This window comes from Antechinus flavipes, chromosome 1, assembly GCF_016432865.1.
Source record: "Antechinus flavipes isolate AdamAnt ecotype Samford, QLD, Australia chromosome 1, AdamAnt_v2, whole genome shotgun sequence".
NCBI lineage: Eukaryota > Metazoa > Chordata > Mammalia > Dasyuromorphia > Dasyuridae > Antechinus > Antechinus flavipes.
In genome coordinates this window covers 583,964,401-583,986,537 of record NC_067398.1, presented here as the reverse complement: position 1 = coordinate 583,986,537, position 22,137 = coordinate 583,964,401, and positions in this window count along the sequence as shown.

Genomic DNA, 22,137 nt, shown 5'->3' with positions numbered 1-22,137 from the left:
TTTCTGGAAGCATTGTACTCAAAAGAGTGGAGGATTTACTGGCTGAGCCATCCAAATGTGTCTGCAGCCCATCAGACACTTGGTAGTGGGGATCAGACATCTGGGGTTGGGGGAGGCAGGAGAGGGTTTCAGGTTGCTTCTGTGAGCTGAATTGCATGGAGTTAGGCAGCTTTTTGTCCTTCCAATCTTTGGCTGCTGTTGAGTACAGCCCTGCGGGCCATGTTTGAATTATATGCTACTATGTCAAAATTTTCTGAAGTACTTTCATCTCCTGTTTCCTCTTTAAAGATTTTTTTTCTTTTATATACTGAATGAATACTGCCTTATGCTTGTGATCTAAACTTGGAAAGCTAATTTTATATAACTCTATAGTCTGACTTTATTTCAGGTCTGCTGCTTATGTCCCTTTTACTATGCAGAAAGATTAAATTACTATAATGTACCTAGTATAACAATTTAATTCCTAATGCTTGTTAACAGCAACAACAACAATTGGTGGCACAAATGACAATAACGTGTTCTAATAAGCTGGCATAAGTGTATGGGCATATTTTGGAAAAATGAAGGACCCAGAAGTAGACACAACCTCTGCCCACCAGAAACTTATTATCTGAGGATACAAGACAGGGCAGTAAAAATAATATTGGACCTGGCCAGAGATCAGAATTCTGCTATTTGTTACCTGAAGATAATCCCTCTGCTGATCAAATTTGGGTAATTCATCCTGAAGGGAAACACATCTTACATCTGCTGTCTGAGGGCTACTTCCTCTTGATCATTCAAAGTCTACACTTAGCTGTCTCAACTGCTTCTCTCAAAATCTTTCAATTATCTGAGGAAGCCCCTTACTCATTTATGTAGCAGCTGGACTCAGCATTCTTTTAGCCAATCAAGAGTTATGTTCCTCTCTGCTTCCCTCCACTCCTCTGCAAATAGCCCTTGCATACCACCCCAGCAAAGGTCTTCAAGGCAAACTTTCCAACCCATTTGGATGTAAGTGATACGTGTATATGTTGTTTTCCCTTGTAGAATATAAATTATTTGAAGGAAGGGATTCCTAATCTTTGGAACTGTATCTCACATATATTAGGTACTTAATAAATATTTTTTGGACTGATATTCTAGTCAACTTTTCTCATTCTTCACATGAGATAGCTGAGGAGCTAGTGAAGTGACTTAACTAGATCATACAATCAACAAGAATTTACTGTGTTTATTATGTAATAGGCATTGTTTAGGTACTAAGGGATACAAAGAAAAAGCAAAAATAATTTTTGTCTAAAGGAGAGTCATCCATTCAGAGAATCTCCTAAAAGGGATTCTAATGAGGCAGAAAATTTATATGAATTAAAGTACACGAAATAAATATAAAGTCCACAGAAGTTAACTTTAGGAATGATCTTAGACTTCAGGGCTGGTGTTCTATCCACTGCACCACCTAGCTGCCCCATCAAAATATATTTCAAGGATTAATAACTGACTGGTTATGGAGGATGAAATAAAGAGATGTTAAAAATGACTTAGAGATTTTTTAACTTGGGAAACTCTGAAAATAGTACAAAAACAAAAGGGGAAATTGGGATGGGAACCTTGCAGGGAGAAGGCTATGATGATTTCAGTTTTAAATGATCCTGTTCAATAAATATTTGAGCACTAACTAAGCACAGCACTAGGGTAATCACTGAAGGAAGACATAAAGATTTTTGTAACAGATCTTTTTCTTTCCTGGTGGGAAACTGGAAGAATTATTCTTGCCTTTGAAGAAAACCAGCTAGCAGCACATCTTGGGGTAAAACATTACAGAGGGACTCTAGAGCCATAATATTCCAAATTCTATTTCTTTTCCTGGAGTAGACATACTTGTCAAGTCTTCTGCTGGTGGAACATGTTGCAGCATGTTCCTGATTCTTAAGCTCTCCTACCTATCCTGATTAGGCCTGCTCCTGCCAGTTTGGTTCATCCATTTCACAGCTCATTTCACTGTGTGTTCTGAAACACTTGCTCCATCATCAACCAATGCTCTTATAGCCTTAAACTTCAACCAATATTGCTCTGGTTTCTCTTTACTACCTTCCATTCTAGGAAGAGGGAAGTTTTCATATTTAATCATTTTATGTGTTGACTTCCCCAACACTTTCCCAATATTTCAGTAACTTAGTTTTGTTTTGTTTTGTTTTGTTTTCTCTTCCCTACTATCACATATAGGAGTTTTATTAATAACTTGACCTAAGAGTTCTTTAATTTCTTAAATTCTATGGCTCTTTGTCTCTTATTAATCTCATAACATCCTGATCATAGATTAGATTTCAGTATCTTTTGGAAATGTGTCATCTCTAATCTCTGGAATTTTGAAACCCATTCTTAGACACAGTTATCTGTTATTCCTATTCTCCCATTCTTTCTCTCACACTAAATCTACTTTTTGTCTTATTTCAGTTTCTAGTCCCTTGAACTGTCCTTATTTTAAAAAATCATCTCATTCTTTCTGCTTTCACTGGCTATGATCATGTTCAGATGCTTCAATGTTTTCCCTACATAACAATCCTAAATCTCTTGCTCTCCAACCTTTCCTCATTCATCCCTGACCTAGGAATTTTTATCCCTGAGTAGCTTCTAGTCTCCAGTTTCCATAAATTCATAGAAATTCTAAGCATTGATGAAGAACATGACAAAAACCTTTATAAATCTAAAAATCACAGAATTCTGTCTTGCAGATTACCTCAGTGGCCTTAGTGGACCTTAGATTAGTCCAATCTAAACAGGAGAAGAATCCACACTTTATTATACCTGGTGAGTGAGTACTCATTCCACCTTTACTTGAAGACCTCCACTGAGAAGGGATCTACTACTTCCTGAGGCAGTCTATTCCACTTTTGGATAGTGCTAAATATTAAGAATTTCCCTTACAAGCTTAAATTTGCCTCTTCTCACTTTTCACCCTTTGTTCCTAATTCTGCCTTCTGGTACAAAGCAGAAAACATTTAATCCCTCTTTCATGTGAAAGTCTTTCAAATACTTGAAAACAGGTATCATGGAGCTCCTGTGTGTCCTATTCACCAGAAAAATATCCTTTTGGCTGTGCCTTATATGGCATTCTCATCTCCAGGTTCTTTCCCATTCTGGTTGTTTTCTTCTGGATTTCTATAGCTGATCAATTTTCTTTCTATGATATGATGCCTAAGACTGAATCCAATCTACTACATTACCTGAGTTGGGCTCTTCTTGATGCTTGAACAACTTTCTATTCTATTATTATTAACTATTTTTCTTATTTTTTCATATCTTTCTTATCTCTCCCAACCCTGATACAATGGAGAAGATATTCAATTTGTGTTCAAAAGATTTGAGTTCAAATCCTGGCTCTACTATTTAATAAGCTTGCTATTTCTAAAGCATTTGGCAAAAAAATTAAGTCTTCTCAAGCTCAATTTCCTCATCTATAAAATGAGACTGAACTTATTGATCTCTAAGATTCCTTCCTGCTCTAAATCTATTGTAATAAGGGCACTTGCCAGTAAGAGTTTCATCCTCCAAGGATATATAACATATTTTGCTTGCTGCCAATTCTGCAATTGCTGCCTGCTGGCTTAGTGAACTAGCTTACGGGGATTTCCATCTTTTTAATTCAAAGCAAATATAAGTATTTTCTGTCTATTCTTGGTTTGCTTTAAAAAAATCTTTAGGAAAAGAACCCACATGTGCAAAAATGTTTGTAGTAGCCCTTTTTATAGTGTCAAGGAACTGGAAAGTGAGTAGTTGTCGCTCAGTTGGGGAATGGTTGAAAAAGTTATGATATATGAATGCTATGGAACATTATTGTTGTATAAGAAAGAAAGATCAGCAGAATGATTTCAGAAAGACCTGGAGAAACTTACATGAACTGACACTATGTGAAGTGAGCAGAATCAAGAGATCATTGTACACAGCAACAACAAGATTACATGATGATAACTGTGATGGACTTGGCTTTTTTCAACAATGAGGTAATTCAGGCCAATTGCAACAGAGTTGTGATAGAGAGAACCATTTGCATGCAGAGAGAGAACTGTGGAAACTGAGCATGGATCACAATATTAGTATTTTCATCTTTTTTGTTGCTGTCTGCTTTTTTTCTTTCTCATTTTTTTTCCTTTTTGATCTGATGATTCTTCTTGTGTAGCATGATAAATGTGGAATTGCCTATGTTTAATCTATTTTGAATTACTTACTGTCTGGGGAGAGAATGGGGATATAGGAGGGAGAAAAATTTGGAACACAGTTTTGCAAGATGAATGTTAAAAACTATCATTGTGTGTATTTCAAAAATAAAAAGCTATTATATATGTATATATGTATATATAAAACCTTTAATTGACTTCTGAGCAAGAACTAAGTCTGCATTTAAAAGGTTTGAAAAGGTAAAAATCCTTATCTCCCCTGAATCTGAGACAAAAACTGCTATTCCTCTGGGTTTTCAGTACATTTTTCATTTTAGAGAATTGCACATCTCTGAGCTAAATCTGATGAATCAAATTGTAACTTTTTGAGCTTTGAAAGGTTAAAAGAGACATGAAAGGTCTAGTAATGATAGTTGGTAACTGAATCCACTGATAGCAGCAGCAACCAAGTCTAATAAGAAGGAAGCACAAAGGAGCAATTTGCTTGATTGGGTCCATTAGTGAATCAACTCATTGACAGAGATACCAATGACTTGAAAGCAAGGGAGCAACTCATCCATTAGTGTTGCAATAGTTGCAATAGTCAAAAGATCAACTTAATTGGGATTATGCTTTGTTAGTGTTGCTGTTGTTGTTCAGTCCTGTCTGACTCTTCATAAACCTATTTGGGGTTTTCTTGACAAAGATATCAAAGTAGGTTGCTATTCTCTTCTTCAACTCAGTTTGCAGATGAGAAAATTGAGGCAAACAGGATTAACTGATTTATCCAGAGTAACACAGTTAGTATCTGAGGCTGGATTTGAATTTAGGGGGATAAATCTTCCAGCTTCTAAACCCAGTGCTCTATCCACTGCACCACCAGCTATATTTGTAGCAACTACTTTGAGTTTGAGCCTACTCTCCCCAGGAATTGAGGTAGTGGAAGACAACATCCTTTCAGTATGAGAGGTTATTAAACTTCATTCCCTGCTAAACTTTCTCAGTAAATATCCCATTCATTGTAAAAGCTGATTATGTTAATTGGCTAAATAATATTAAAGAGCTATTAAATGATGAGAAATATTGGGGAAATACATAGAATGGGAATTTGTGAGAGAGGGTATTAGAAAATTACCACTGTTTTCTCAGATTTACTTCTATATTCTCAAGAATAGCAGCAGACTTGTTCTGGAAACCTAACTTCTAATAAAAGTATGAGTTGGGAGAAAAAACCCAGATTCTATAAATTTACTATACCATGATGTCATGGTTATACGACCCCAAAGTCTTTCCCCATGCCTCAGATAACCTATCTTCTCACTTTTTAAAGAATATTTTTAAATAATAGTTTTTTATTTTTCAAAATATATATAAAGATAGTCTTCAACATTCACCCTTGCAAAACCTGTATTCCATATTTTTCTCCCTTCCTCCCCACTTCCCCCTTTCTGTGGTGTGGTGTTTTTCTTCTTCAAAACAATAATGGTTCTCTCAGGGAGCAGGTTTCTCGGGGAGGTTTTCTGGAGGCAACCTTAGTATCAGTTCAGATCAATAATTACCTCAAATGCAGCCAGGTGTTAAAAGTTCAGATCTTTTATTGCTTCCTCCAAAATAGCCCAGTTAATTTTTCTTAGAGGGCTCTCTCTCTCCTTGGTTCTAAGAGCTCTTGCAGCTTTGTCCTTTGCTTCTGCCTCTGCTTTCTTCAGCCTCCAGCCAGCACAAAGGTGAATCTGTCTTGCCTCTGAGAGAAGGCTTCTGGCTCCCAATCTCCCAGAGTGCTCTGTGTCTGTCCCAGAGTGCTCCTCTCCAACTCCTGGGAATGTTCCAAAGTAAAACTCTTTTGACTGGCTCCCTGAAGCTCTATTTATGCTCTTTCTCCAAGAGTGCGATTGTGGGATACGAGAGAGTGGGACTATGGGTTTCCTCCCAGAGTGCTCTCTGGTCCTAAGAACTTCTTGCTTATATGAGCTCTCTAAAAGTGTGAACACAAGCATTGTTTCTCAGTTCCACTTAGTACCTTGTTTCTTCTGGCCCATAACATCTCCTTGCAAGATCAAATCAATCATACCGAACCATTCTAAATTAGATAATTATTGTCTCTATCAACTCTAATGACTTAACAGTTTGTAAAGATTCCAATAGTACTCCAATCTATGTTGGAGCACTTCTTCTAAACATATTTCCACATTTATCATGCTGCACAAGAAAAATCAGATCCAAAAAGAAAAAACGAGAGGAAAAAACAAGTAAGCAAACAACAACAAAAAAGGTGAAAATATTATATTGTGTCTATCTTCTCACTTTAAGGAGACTTTAATTGAGAGACTAATAACTGAGAGGTCATTCTTCAGGATTCTCTCATCTTTCCTTCTCCATTCATCAAAATTTCTTAGTACCTTCATCCAATTTCTCTTCCTTTCTTCTGGGTTTAGAAAAAAGAGGTATCTCTGCTTCTCATTAGGGCTAACCTTCTATATGAAGCCTTGACATAATTTTTACCTATACTCACTAGCATAAATGAATGAGTGAATGAATGAAAAAGCATTTATTAAGCCTTTACTGTATTCTAGGCTATGTGCTAGGTGTCAGTGAATAAAATGTTAGACCAGGAGTCAGGAAGGGATAATAATAACAGCACTCACCTTCCAAGGTTGTTGTGAGAATAATATGAAATATTTGAAAAATCTTTTAAATTTAAATTGCTATGTAAATGCTAGCTGTCATATGAAAAGGGAGACATTCCTTGCCAAAGAGAGACATTCTAATGGGGGAGGGCTTCACAAACAGGGGAGTGATGAATAGAGAAGAGAGTTTTGACCTAGAGAATAGCAAAAGTAGAAAGTTTATGTGTAGGGAGGTGAATTGACAATAGTTTTTCAGAAGTAATGGCACTATTTGATTACACTGCCCAGATGGCACAGGTAGACAGATGGTAAGATGGCCTGGGAGGATGGCAGGATGTGATACAATGGGGAAGCATTGGACCAGCTAGATCTCTTGGGCTGTTACCTTATTTGCATTCTGTCATCAACAAACTGAAGCTACACTCCAGGGCTGAATAGGGGAAACCTACACATGGATAGAATAACTTCCCCAGTGACTGGGACTGTGTATTCTAGATATCCAAGGTGCTGAAGTCTAAGTTCTGAAGTTCATGAAATGTGAAGAATGCTCATACAGAGGGGAAGAAGCAAGACATGGACATCAGAAAGATGCAAGATAGAGTTTAAGGATAGATGTAAAGATAAAAAATGGTGTGGAGTCTAGGACCAGCTAACCAATATAGTGGGCTTAGGCAGACCATGTCTTAAGAGTCATTCCTTCTTTCATGGATCTTCAGGTTTTTGCCACCTAGAAATATGCTCACAGAGGATTATAATCCTATACAATTCCTTTCCCTATCTACTGATCTAGCTAGTTCTTTCCATTTTTCCTATCCATTTTGCTAAGCCTATTGAAAAATTTGATTATGCCTGATACTCTCATTTATTAACTATTCTCTTCTTGAATTCTGACTTCTATCCTTTTCTTCAGATCTTCTCTTCCTCTTCCATGATCTCTCTACTACATTTCACATGTTTGACCCTCCTGGACTTTTTCTCCTTCATTGGCTTTATTTAAAGACAATATATTCTTATACTTCTTCCTCCCTGAGGGTCCCCCTCTTTTCCTTTTTCTGTTTCTTCATCTTTTTTCTGACATCATAACATGAGTGTCTTCAAGCTTTGCCATTCTGTTTCTATTTTTATGCTCTCACCCTTCTCAATCTTGTTCACCCCTATAACTTGAGAATACCAGCAACTTTTAAATTTCTATGATTTTTCTTTTGATTAACAGACTCTCCTGCTGCCTTCTGAAATCTCTTCTGTGTATTCTGCAAGCATTTCAAATACAATATGACATTATTTTTCCTTGTAATTTAGAGGTGTTAAATATTCTATGGGCCAGATTTGCCACAAATGTAGCCACCTGAGAATTCAGGTTTGAATGAAATTTAAATAAAGCTAAGAAATATTTAACAAAATAAATAAAAATACAATAGAACATAGATAATATTAATATGTGGTTTGAGTTCGACCTTACTGCTATAAAACTGCTTTTTTCTGACTTACTATTTCCATGGATGGCATTCATTCATTCAGTCTCCCCTATTGGAAACTTTGGAATTATCTTTGATCCTTCTTTATTTCTATTATTCAATCTTTTGTGAAGTTCTAATTTCTACTTTCTTGCATCCCCTCCTCTCCACTACATTTTCTTCATTGCTTCTTGTGTAAAGTGTTGCATAACTTCCTAGCACAGAGTGCATGGCATAGTGCCTGGCACATAATTGGTAGTTAATACCAACTTGTTTTCTCTCTTTCCCTTTCCACTTTTTTTTGCATCTCCCATTCTAATCTGTCCTTCATACCACTACAAGAATTATTCTTATGCACAAATCTAGTCACACATTCTTTTGCTCTATAACTTCTACTCACCTTCTGAATACAATTCCTTTATTTGGGATTCAAATGCTTTCACAGTCTAGCATCCTTTTACTTTACATTCTACCTGTTGAACTGGCTTAATTTATCCCATGAATATGCCTTGTACTCTTCTGTTTCCATTTTTTGTTCACGTTTCTTGTGCATCCTTTAAAGCCTAATTCAAGTGACATCTTCCTCAAGAAGTCTTCCATGATTAATACTAGTGTGTAGTCGGTAAAGATCTTTTCCTTTGGATAGCCCTTTAATATAAATCTTCAATATAATTATAATGCATTGTCATATATTACCATTACCTGTGTCTGTGTCTTATCACTACACTACTATAAGCATCCCCAGGTAGCTAGCAATTGCACTTTATCTAAGTTGTTGGTATGGTCTTTAGAGCCTAGCACACTGCTCTATATACAACTAGCATTTAAAAAATGTTTGTTGAATGAATGAACGAGCACTGTCTCTGAATTCTTGGAACTTACAAAGCTTTTAGTTTCAGATGATTGTGGGAAATATGAATTGATCAGACTAGAATCTTTGTGAGAGATCAGATATGGATTTGGAAACTATTGGCAAAGAGGGAGGGATGTCCTGGAGTGGAGGAAGGACTGTTAAACTTTCAATCTATACATTTCCATCTAAGAAATCCAGCAAATGTTACAAATCAAGGCTGGATTGATTGTTTTGATGATTGTCTAGACTTAATAAAGTGATGGAAAAATGTTAATAATGCAAATTAAACTTAAAAGTGTGTGTTGTGCATTTTTGCCCCCTGGAAAGCTAGTTCTTAAATATTTACCAGCACACTCCTGCATAGAAGTGATAATTGAAGCCATGAGACAATGTTAGTTCATGGAAGTAAGGAGTGTTCTGACAACAGAAGAGAGAGCCAGGATCAAGTCTTGTGTAATACAGTTGGAGACAGAAAGAGAAAGAGGAGCCAGCAAAATTATATTGCAAGACTAGGACAATAAAGTGGTAAAGAATGAAGATTTTATTTATTTTCCCTCCTGTAAAGAAAGTTTGTTTCCATGCCATGGAAAGGATAAAGAAAATGTTAGTTGATAAGATCTTTAGGCTGAGGATCTGATCAGCAGCATTTTAGTCACTCCCTTCAATCTTTAGGATGTCCGTGAAAGTTGAGTCAATTGGACAGAACTAAAATAGTGTGTCTGCATGATAGGTTGTGGCTTGCATATGCAAGTGTCTTAATGTGGTATGGTTTTAGAAATATAATAGCTCTTAGCCACTATGACAGCTTGAGGTAAATTAAAAGGATCTGAATTTTTAAGTTCTGTGACCAATTTGCTCAAGCCACATGAATTTACCTTTCTTTTCCAGCATGGTAGATAGCAACCATAGGGGTAAATACCATCTAAAATTTCAATATATATTTGTCTTCTTTTCCTTTACTTTAACATTTCTCTTTCCCGATGTTACCCTGCTTCTCATACCTTCATAGTATTTATTCCCAACTGAGCCAATCTGACTGCCTTACCAAGACAGTTCTGGACCCTATTCTCTGAAACTATCTTCATTTCTAACACCCACCCAATCAAAACCTGCACTCAGAAAGCTGTTGAACTCCTTAAAGGGAGTTGATAAATCAGTTCTCACTAAGATGAAAAAGAGTGATACCCATTTAATGGGTTATTTACATTTTGTCAAGAAATGTTTTAATTTAGGATTGGAATTTCAGGCTGCAATGAAAATTTAAGAGAGATATTTGAGATGCTTTCATTGCATTTGGCATTTTATTTGGGTTGTAGATAAAAGGAAAAGATTCTTCCCTCTCTGACTGGGAGGCTTTATTTCTTGAGCCTTTCAAAGCCATTAGGGAGAAATCAGATTTAATGTTGCCCATCTTTCACAATCAGTGAAGCTTATTGAAATGTTTGACTGATACAATGGGATCCAGTCCTTCCTTGAGTTCCATTTCTTTCCTTTCTATGTAGGTGGCACACTCTGCCAATTGGAAATCTTTTAATAGCATAGCATACCATTCTGCACTTGCTTATTTTTTCTGCAGTTTATGTTTAAAAGTCTTGGGGGCTAGGGAAATATACTATATGAATGCAGATTTTATCTATTCATATAAACACACACATATACCCATATCTTATATCTATGTCTCTGTTTATATCTATATCTACCTTTCATAAAAAAGGCAAACCAAATAAAAGAGAGAAGAGACATAATAACACTATCATCCTCTGGCCAGAGTACACTAATGTTGAGTTGTACATGAAACATAGGATCTCCAGAAACTATTAAACCTCAATAAATGTTGATTTGTAAGAAATATAGACATAAAATGGTTAGCATGGTATATATAGAATATTATGGATGTAGACTAGAATTTAGTGCCATAAGATTAAAAAAATAAAATAAACAACCAAAGGTACCTATTTTTTTCTTAAATCTCCCCTCCCCCCTCTTCTTTTCCTTTTTCAGGGAATTCTTCTGAAGTGAATGCAATCTCTGTTTCTCTTGGGGGCTGTACTTTCTCTGGCTTGGACAACAGCTGCACCCTGTGGTGATGAATTGCAAAGAGCTGGACAGCACATGTGTTGGTAACTGTACCAGCTTTGAATGATAGTCAGCAGTCATTCGAAAATGGAACCTTTAAGAACTTTAGGGAACATTCTGTTTGATCAGAATTTGGTCAAAACCTCAGCTCAATGCTTAAGAAATGATGGAAAAATAATAATGCAAATTAAATTTAAAAGTGTGTGCTGTGTATTTTTGCCCCCTGGAAAGCTTTACACATGATCATTTGATAAGATGAAAGAACCTGGGTGAAATCATTTGCAAACTAACTTGGGGGCGGAGGGAGAAATTACTAGAGTTAATAACTCAAACTCAAGGCTAAGACCATAAAGCTAGAGGATTCTAGAATTCAAAGACAAAGTAAATGCAGACCTGACTTAAATTGGAAAGACGTTAAAATTTGATACATGCTCTCCAAAATGATATCTTAAAAAAAGTGTTAGGAAATTTAACTTGCCCATGTTGAAACAGCAGTGGTCGTGTTTATAAAGGATTTCCCCTCATTCTCCATTAATTCTACCTACTAGTTTAGGTCCTATTTTAGGAAAAGCCATGGCCATAAAAAGGGTTTTAAAAGGTGGGATATATATATTGGAAAGAAGTGGTTGTAGGAAACAAAGTATTTAAGGCTTACTTTCCCCACAACCAGCCTGAGTAGATAGAATAAATATCAAAGATGTATATGTACAGATTTACAAAGGAGGAAACGAGGCTTTGAGAATGAATCAAGCCAACATGATTTTGCAAGACACCTACGATATATCAACTCTCTAGCTGAGGCAATAATTTTGAAAAATAGTTAAAGCACTACAATCAAGTGAAACAGTAATGGTTCTCAAAGAGCTTATGTTTTTAAAGATATAAAAACTATGTATTGCTACAGGTCTATATAAAATATAGGTCTATATTTGTAGCTATGAAGTAGCTACAAATTAATCATAGAGAAAAAACTTTAGCAGCTCATGGAAGCTAGAAAAGACCTCTTGCAGAGGGTAACCCTTGAAATGAAAGGAAAATGGGGATTTCAAGAGGCAGAGGTAAGGAGAGAGCATCCCAAGAATGTAGAGAAGAGAATCTTCAACTGTGAAGTGTTCTTCACAATGGTAGCACAATGGGGTGTGGAGGAGGAGGGAGAGAGAAAGCAAGTCAGTATTGGACTATAGAGTATGTGAAGGGGAATAATGTATAAAAATATTAGAAAAGCAACAATATGGATCCAGATTGTTTAAAAAAAAACTTAACTTGACAAAGAATTACTTTAGAGGAATTTGTTGAATTTATTGAATAAGGGCTTGACATTGTTAGTCTTGTGTTTTAGGAAAATCACTTTGGTGGCTGGTGAAGGATGTTTGGGAGCAGACAGAAACTGGAGGCAGGGAGATCAATTAGGAAGCTATTGCAGTATCCCAGGCAACAGGTGATAAAGGCTTAAACAAGTTCTATTAGTAGAAAAAGAGGACAAAAACATTGTGGAAATAGAAATTATAATATCTAGAAACTCTTGGATATGTGAGGGTAAATGAAATCTGGATGACATTAAATTGGTCATAATAAGTACTGGAGCTAAGGAAGGAAATAAGCATTTATTAAAGGTCTAAAATGCTATTTGCCTCAGTTTTTCATCTGTAAAAATGGGGATAAACTGAAGAAGAAAATGACAAACTATTCTAGTATTTTTGTCAAGAAAATACCATAGATAAAGTACATGGGGTCATGTAGAATCTGAATGACAGTACAAGAAGTACTAAGTATTGTGCCCAACATATTGTCCTTTATAAATATGAGGTAGGTATTATTATTATCTCCTTTTTACAACTGAGGAAACTGAGAGAAGTTAGATGAATTGCGAGTAAGTGTCTAAGGAAGTGTTTAAGAAATTCTATGGAACTCTTCCATAAAGCAGAGGTAGATAGAAGACTGGATTAAAAGCCAGAATCCCACAATATGTTGTTTACAGGAAACACATTTAAAGCAGGGAGATGCATACAGAGTAAAGGTAAAAGGATGGAGTAGAATCTAATATGCTTCAGGTGAAGTAAAAAAAAAGAAGGGGTAGGCCATTCTGATTTCAGATCAAGCAAAAGTAAAAATTGATCTAATTAAAAGAGATAAGGAAGGAAACTATATTTTGTTAAAAGGTACCATAGATAATGAAACAATATCAATACTAAATACATATGCACCAAGTGGTATAGCATCTAAATTCCTGAAGAAGAAATTAAGAGAGCTGCAAAAAGATATAGACAGCAAAACTATAATAGTGGGAGATCTCAACCTTGCACTCTCAGAACTAGACAAATCTAATCACAAAATAAATAAGAAAGAAATTAAAGAACTAAATAGAATACTAGAAAAGTTAGGTATGATAGATCCTTGGATAAAACTGAATGGAGTACACTTTCTTCTCAACAGTTCATGGAACCTTTACAAAAACTGACCATATATTAGCACATAAAGACCTCAAAATCAAATGCAGAAAGGCAGAAATAGTAAATGCATTCTTTTCAGATCACAATGCAATGAAAACTACATTTAATAAAATGAAAGAGGAAAATAGACCAAAAATAATTGGAAACTAAATAATCTCATCCTAAAGAATGAATGGGTGAAACAGCAAATCATAGACACAATTAACAATTTCATCCAAGAGAATGACAATAATGAAACAACATACCAACATTTGTGGGATGCAGTCAAAGCAATAATAAGGGGAAATTTTATATATCTAGAGGCTTACTTGCATAAAATAGAGAAAGAGAAGATCAATGAATTGGGCTTGCAACTAAAAAAGCTAAAAAAAGAGCAAATTAAAAAACCCAATAAAATACTAAATTTGAAATTCTAAAAAATAAAGGAGAGATTTCTAAAATTGAAAGAAAAAAAAACTATTGAATTAATAACTAAAACTAAGAGTTGGTTTTATGAAAAAACCATAAATAGTAAATAGTAATACTTTGATAAATTTGATTAGAAAAAAGAAAGAAGAAAATCAAATTGTTAGTCTTAAAAATGAAAAGGAAGAACTTTCCACTAATGAAGAGGAAATTAGAGCAATAATTAGGAATTACTTTGCCTACTTTATTCTAATAAATTTGATAACCTAAGTGAAGTGGATGAACACCTAATAAAATATAGATTGCCCAGATTAATAGAAGAGGAAGTAAATTGCTTACATAGTTCCATTTTAGAAAAAGAAATAGAACAAGCTATTAATCAGCTCCCTAAGAAAAAAATGCCCAGGACCAGATGGATTTACATATGAATTTTACCAAACATTTAAAGAACAATTAACCCCAATACTATATAAACTATGTGAAAAAATAGGAAATGACACAGACAGGGTTCTGATATCTAAACCAGGTAGGATGAAAACAGAGAAAGAAAATTATGGACCAATCTCCCTAGTGAATATTGATACAAAAATCTTAAATAAAATATTAGCAAAGAGATTACAAAAAATTACCCCCAGAATAATGTACCATGACCAAGTAGGATTTATACCAGGAATGCAGAGCTGGTTCAATATTAGGAAAACTATTAGCATAATTTACTATATCAATAACCAAATTAACAAAAATCAAATGATCATCTCAATAGATGCAGAAAAAGCATTTGATAAAACCCAATACCTATTCCTATTAAAAACTCTAGATAGAAATAAATGGATTTTTCCTTAAATTAGTCAGTAGCATCTATTTAAAACCGTCAGTAAGCATCATATGTAACAGGGATAAACTGGAACCATTCCCAATAAGGGGTGAAACAAGGTTGCCCACTATCACCATTACTATTCAATATTGTATTAGAAATGCTAGCTTTGGCAATAAGAGATGAAAAAGAGATTAAAGGAATTAGAGTAGGTAATGAGGAAGCCAAATTATCACTCTTTGTATATGATATGATGGTATACTTAGAGAACTCTGGAGATTCTATTAAAAAGCTATTAGAAATAACCCACAACTTTAGAAAAGTTGCGAGATAAAAAATAAATCCACATAAATCATCAGCAATTTTATACATCACTAACCAAATCCAACAGCAAGAGATACAAAGAGAAATTCCATTTAAAATAACTGCCAATAGTAGAAAATATTTGGAAATCTATCTGCCAACAGAAAGTCAGGAACTATATAAGAAAAACTACAAAACACTTTCCACACAAATAAAGTCAGATCTAAACAATTGGAAAAATATTAAGTGCTCTTGGATAGGTTGAGCGAATATAATAAAGATGACAATACTACTTAAACTAATCTATTTATTTAGTGCTATGCCAATCAGACTCCCAAGAAACTATTTTACTGACCTAGAAAAAATAACAAAAAAAATTCAAAAAGTCAAGAATTTCAAGGGAATTAATGAAAAAAAAATTAAATGAAGGTGACCTAGCTGTACAAGATCTAAAACTATATTATAAAGCATTGGTCATTAAAACCATTTGGTACTGGCTAAGAAATAGTCTAGTTGATCAGTGGAATAGGTTAGGTTCACAGGATAAAATAATTAATAAATACAGCAATCTAGTGTTGACAAACCCAAAGACCCCAGCTTTTGGGATAAGAATTCACTATTTAACAAAAACTGCTGCGAAAATTGGAAACTAGTATGACAGAAACTAGGCATTGATCCATACTTAACACTATATACCAAGATAGGGTCAAAATGGGTTCATGAATTAGACATAAAGAATGAGATTATAAATAAATTAGAAGAACATAGGATAGTGTACTTCTCAGCCCTGTGGAGGAGGAAGGAATTTGTGACCAAAGAAGAACTAGAGATCATTATTGATCACAAAATAGAAAATTTTCATTATATTAAGTTAAAAAGGTTTTGTACAAACAAAACTAATGCAGACAAGATTAAAAGGGAAGCAATAAATTGGGAAAACATTTTTACATTCAAAGGTTCTGATAAAGGCCTCATTTCCAAAATATATAGATAATTAACTTAAATTTATAAGAAATCAAGCCATTCTCCAATTGATAAATGGTCAAAGGATATGAACAATTTTCAGATGAAGAAATTGAAACTATTTTTAGTCATATGAAAAGGTGCTCCAAATCATTATTGATCAGAAAAATGCAAATTAAGACAACTCTGAGATACCACTACACAACTCTCAGATTGACTAGGATAACAGGAAAAGATAATGATCAATATTGGAGGGGATATGGGAAAACTGAGACACTGATAACATTGTTGGTGGAATTGTAAACTAATCCAACCATTCTGGAGAGTAATTTGGAACTGTGCTGAAAAAGTTACCAAACTGTGTATATCCTTTGATCCAGCAGTGTTACTACTGGGTTTATATCTCAAAGAGATCTTAAAGAAGGGAAAGGGACCCACATGTGCAAAAATGTTTGTGGCAGCCCTTTTTGTAGTGTCTAGGAACTGGAAATTGAATGGATGCCCATCAATTGGAGAATGGCTGAATAAATTGTGGTATATGAATGTTATGGAATATTATTGTTCTATAAAAAATGACCAGCAGCATGATTTCAGACAGGCTAGGAGAGATTTACATGAATTGATGCTAAGTGAAATGAGCAGAACCAGGAGATCATTATACAAAGCAAGAAGAAGATTATACAATGATCAACTCTGATGCATGTGGCTCTCTTCAACAATGAGATGATTCAAACCAGTTCCAATTGTTCAGTAATGAAGAGAATCAGCTACACCCAGAGAGAGAACTATGGGAACTGAGTGTGGACCACAACATAACATTTCCACTCTTTCTGTTATTGTTTGCTTGCATTTTTGTTTTCCTTTTCAGGTGTTTTTCTTTCTTTCTTTCTAGATCCATTTTTTCTTGTGCAGCAAGATAATTGTATAAATGTATATATATATATATGATTTAACATATACTTTAACATATTTAACATGTATTGGACTAACTGCCATCTAGGGGAGAAGGGTAGGGAGGAAGAGGGGAAAAGTTGAAACACAAGGTTTTGCAAGGGTCAATGTTGAAAAATTATCCATGCATATGTTTTGTAAATCAAAAATAAACAAAATGAAAGAATTGTATAATACTTTTTTAAATAGCAAAGTAATAGTTGGGTAATTTGAGCATTGCTGATGGCTTTTAAACAGCAGAAATTCATTTTGAATATTTTGCAGCAATCCGTTTTCACTTACTACCAAACAGAAAAAGTTTGGAAGTATCAGTTCTTAGTTATAACAAATCAGCCTAAATTTTACAGGAAGCCAAGGGAGGCCAATATAAGGCACAAACATCTGAGATTAAATCTGAAAAGAGGCAATACAAAGAAAAGGGCAAAGTGAGAGACAGAAGATAATAAGAAGACATCATCCAGATGAATCAAAAGTAGGAACCCTTGATTCTCTTCAGTTTTAATTACTAAAAGAAGTAGTGAAATTGGGAAAGAGCAGTGAATCTGGGAATGGTAGACCTGGATACACATCTTCTCTGCTACTGGTTAGCTGGATGACTTTGAATAGGTTATTTTTCCTTTCTGACTCCCCGTCTTCATCCATAAAATTAGGAAGTGTGAATTCAAATACCTTGTTTCTTCAAAATTTAGCTAAGATTCTACCTTCTACATGAAATCTTTTTGACCCTCATCTCTGGACACATCCCCTGCATTTGTGGTTGCTGTTAATGGATCTTGTCATGACCCCAAGGTTTTTGTGGTTGTTATTATTTGCTTTTAAAGTGGAATAGATGGGAAGAAAGAAAAGCTTAGGAGGAGAACACCAATTTAGTTAATGAGGAAATTCTACCAATGCAAATAATCAACTGTTCCAAAATTTAAAGGGTTTAGAGAGTTTTCTGTGGGTGCTGAGGGGTTTAGATACTTGCTCAGGGTCACATAGATAAAAGATGACAGAAACAGGGCTTGAAGTACCTCGGATTCCATTAAGCTGTACTGCCTCTCAGAATTCTAAGTTAATTTACCTACTGAATCTTCCCTTTTTCATGATATACTCTGATTAAAAAGGCCTCCTGTCTGTCTATAATCCAGGCTATTTAAATTACTGATCTTGCTAGGTGATTTAGTTGGTTTGTTAGGCACTAAAATAATTATATGAGGGAAGTTGATCTGGGGAGTCCAGAATAATATTGAGTTTTTAAATTAATTTGATGAGATTATGAATTGTCAAATACTTATGATTGATTGTCGGAGATTGGGAGTGTTTCCAAGATGATTGGTGATTGAGCTACATTCTTTGAGGCATTAAAAGAAGAAATCCTGAGAGTGGACTTCCTCAGCTCTGGGTATAACCTATATGAGCAATCCTAAATTTTAGTGATCCCAAAGGATAGAATTTCAGCAATGGCATCCTGGAGAGAGATTTCCTAGATTGTGCTCTTCTTGGGGAAGGAAAAGGATCAGTAATGTGGTCTTTGCAGTTGCAGGATGAGAGTCATGTTGGGGAGGGGAGTGGTGGTGATATGGAGATATGGAGATGGAAATCTGGACCTTGCAAATCCTCCTTGCTATTGCTATAAGTTGCTTAGGCATTAAGGTAATGGGAAGGAAACTGCTTGTCCAATAACATTCCCTCTTCCCAAATGAGAAAATATTTGTAAAGTGTGTGCACATTTGTCATTGTTATTCAGTTGTTTCAGTCTTGCTTACCTTTGCAAAACCTTGTATTCCAAAATTTTTCCCTTCCTCTCCTCCACCCCCTCCCTTAGACATCAAGTAATCTAATATATGTCAAACATGTTCAGTATTTCCACATTTATCATGCTGTACAAGAAAAATAAGATCAAAAGGGGAAAAAATTAAAAAGAAAATAAAATGCAAGCAAAAAAGTGAAAATACTATGTTGTGGATCACACTCAATTCCACAATCCTCTCTCTGGGTGCAGAAGGCTCTCCTCTTCACAAGACCATTGGAACTGGCCTGAATTATCATTATTGAAAAGAGCCACGTTCATCAGAATTGATCATTGTATAACTTGCTGTTGCTGTGAACAACATTATCTTGGTTCAACTCACTTCACTTAACATCAGTTCCTGTAAGTCTCTCCAGGCCTTTCTGAAATTATCCTACTGATCGTTTCTTATAGAATGATAACATTCATATATCACAATTCATTCAGCCATTCTCCAACTGATAGGCATCCACTCAGTTTCCAGTTTCTAGTCACTACGAAAAGGGCTGCCACAAACATTTTTGCACATAACGGGTCCCTTTCCGTCCTTTAATATCTCTTTGGAATATAAAGCCCAGTAGTAATACTGCTGGATCAAAGGGTATGCACAATTTGATAACTCTTTGGACATAGTTTTAAATTGCTCTCCAGAATAGTTGGATCAGTTCACAGCTCCCCCAACAATGTATCAATAAATGTCCCAGTTTTCCCACATACCCTCCAACATTCATCATTATCTTTTTCTGCCATCTTAGTCAGTCTGAGAGGTATGTAGTGGTACCTCACAGCTGTCTTAATTTGCATTTCTCGGATCAATAATGATTTAAAGCACCTTTCCATATGACTAGAAATGGTTTTAACTTCTTCATCTGAAAATTGTCTGTTCATATCCTTTGACCACTTATCAATTTGAGAATGGCTTGTATTTTTATATATAGATAATCAATTCTCTATTTTACAAATAAGTTCTTTATCAGAAACCTTGGAACAGCTATTAAATAAATACTTACTAAGTGACTAATTTGTCAACATTTGTAAAACAGTATAAAACTGTCACTAAAAACTTGATTTTATTTAAAAATTGAACTTCATTGAAGGTCATTCTGGGAAATGTAGTTTCTTCCCCTCCTTTCCATAAATACTTTAAAAAAGGAGGGCATTCTGGGAACTGTCTTGCTGGAGGGGATCTGAAGTTTTCCAGGGCTCCCTATGTCTTGGCGTGACTGCTGAAAGGGAGCTGTTCATGCTATAGCCAGAAGCAGAGGCTCTGCCTGAACAGCTGAAGGCTGCTGCCGATTGTTGCTTCTGCGTTTTATCTCCATTTGTTTGTTTGTTCTACTTGCTGAGCCCTGGCTTTCAAAGGCTCTTGTTCTCTAATTCGAGACTGACTTTATAATTAAACCTGAAAAGGAGCCATTCCCAGGCAATCAATCCCTTTATGTAATTGTGACAGATTATGCCGTGCTCATGTCCTGTTTGGGTGAATGCTTCTGAGAGCGCCGCCACACTCAGGCTCTGTTTTCAGTTATGTGGGGCTGGTCTTTCTCAGAGTAGGGGCAAAGACAGGCTGAATTCTGCCCCTGGGAACCATGTGTGGATGAGCAGAAGATGCTGGCAAATCACTCTTCTCTTCTCCAGGCAGTAAAATTCCAGGCTGGTTTATGTGGTTAAATCCACCTGGCCCAAGTTTTCCTATCCTGCCTAAAGAAAAGGTTTAACTAGTGGCATAAAGCATATGGTAGTTCCCAAAAGCTCTGCATGAAGATTACATTAAAAATTTTTTTTAATTGTGTTAATATAGAATTCTCCCTTCTGGACTCTATATAATGAATGCCTCAGAAATTCCAGCATATATTGAAAAGTTAACATCAGAAAAGTTTCATTTTAATTAGGAAGTTAATCACTTTGTTTGCAACCTGCTCTAGTCAGAATATTCCCAAGAGTCTGTAGGGTTTATAAACAGAAGGGACCTTAGAGGGAGGTTGAGAGGGAGGGAGAAAAATTTGGAACACAAGGTTTTGAAAGAGTAAATGTTGAAAATTATCTCTGCATGTGTTTTGAAAAATAAAAAGCTATTATTATATTTAAAAAGGGACTTTAGAGATTATGTAGTTGAGCTTTCTTATTTTGTTTATGTTTTTTTAACTTTACAGTATTTTTCCAATATACGTAAAGATAGCTTCCAAAATTCATCTTTGTAATATTTTGAGCTCCAAATTTTTCCTTCCTTCCATTCTATTCCCATCCCTCAAGACAGGAAACAATTTAATATGAACTATACATGTACAATCATATTAAACATATTTTCAAATTGTATTATAAAAGAAGACTCAGAACAAAAGAGAAAAACCAAAATAAAGAAAAAACAACCAAAAAAGTGAAAATACAACGCTTCAATAAGCATTCAGACTCCATAGTTCTTTTTCTATATGTAGTCAGCGTTTTCCATCCTGAATCCCTTGAATTGAATTGGATTATTGCATTTCTGAGAAGAGTTAAATCTATCATAGTTGACCATTTGTTGATTATTTGATCATCTATGTACAATGTTCTCCTGGTTCTGCTTATTTTACTCAGCATCAGTTTATGTAAGTCTCTCCAGTTTTTTCTGAAATCCACCCGCTCATCATTTCTTACACTAAAATGGTATTTCATTATATTCATATATCACAACTTGTTCAACCATTCCCCCATTGGTAGGCATCCCCTCAGTTTCTAATTCTTTGCCACCACTTTTTTTGTGGCAAAAATATATTTTTGTATATGGGCATATTTTCCCCTTTTTTTCTCTCTTTGGAAGATGTATATCTCTCTTTGTATATGGGGATCTCTTTCCCCTTTGATCTTTTTGGGATACAGACTTAGTAGTGGATTGTTGGATCATAAGGTATGCACAGTTTTATAACCCTTTGAGCATAGTTCTGCATTGTTCTCCAGAATGGTTGAATCAGTTCACAAGTCCACCAACAATGCTTAAGTGTTCCAATTTTCCCATATCTTCTCTATCATTTATCATTTTCTGTCATTTTAGCCAATCTGATAGGTGTGAAGTGGCACCTCAGAGTTATTTTAATTTGTATTTCTCTAATAGTGATTTAGAACATTTTTCAAATGACTGTGAGAACTGCTTATTCATATTCTTTGACCATTTTTCAACTGGAGCCCTCTCATTTATAGATGAAGAAAGCAAAACCTATAGAGATGAGATGGCTTGCTCAAACAGTGTAAATATTCAGTCTCAAATAATGGAGTTAACATTTGAAATCAGATTCTCTGACTGTAACCCCAATGCTCTTTCCTTTATGCTGTGCTATGTTAGGGGTCATATTTGGTGACT